A 779-nucleotide genomic window follows, 5' to 3' on the forward strand; every position below is an offset into this window, starting at 1 on the left:
CCTGCTCCCTCTTTATCTCTCAACGCCCATCTATCTCTCTTTATCCCTGTCCTCTGTCCCGTTCTTCCTGCTCCCTCATTTTCCCTCTCACCTCCATTCTCTCTCTCTCTATCTCTCTCTCTTTATCCCTATCCTCTGTCCTGCTCTTCCTGCTCCCTCCTTTTTCTCTCTCACCTCCCTTATCTCTCTCTTTATCCCTATCCTCAGTCCCACTCTTCCTGCTCCCTCCTTTATCTCTCACCTCCCTTCTCTCTCTTGTTATCCCTATCCTTTGTCCCGCTCTTTCTCCTGCTCCCTCCTTTTCCCTCTCAACTCCCTTCTCTCTCTCGTTATCCCTATACTTTGTCCCGCTCTTCCTCCTGCTCCCTCCTTTATCTCTCACCTCCCTTCTCTCTCTCGTTATCCATATCCTTTGTCCCGCTCTTTCTCCTGCTCCCTCCTTTTCTCTCTCATCTCCCTTCTCTCTCTCTTTATCCCTATGCTCTGTCCCGCTCTTCCTGCTCCCTCCTTTATCTCTCTCACCTCCCTTCTCTCTCTCTTTATCCCTATCCTTTATCCCGCTCTTCCTGCTCCCTCCTTTATCTCTCTCACCTCCCTTCTCTATCTCTCTTTATCCCTATCCTCTGTCCCGCTCTTTCTCCTGCTCACTCCTTTTCTCTCTCACCTCCCTTCTCTCTCTCTTTATCCCTATCCTCTGTCTCGCACTTCCTGCTCCCTCCTTTCTGTCTCTCACCCCCCTTCTCTCTTTTTATCCCTATCCTCTGTCCCGCTCTTCCTGC

This window comes from Pseudophryne corroboree, unplaced genomic scaffold (assembly GCF_028390025.1).
Source record: "Pseudophryne corroboree isolate aPseCor3 unplaced genomic scaffold, aPseCor3.hap2 scaffold_871, whole genome shotgun sequence".
In the NCBI taxonomy this organism is placed as follows: Eukaryota; Metazoa; Chordata; class Amphibia; order Anura; family Myobatrachidae; genus Pseudophryne; species Pseudophryne corroboree.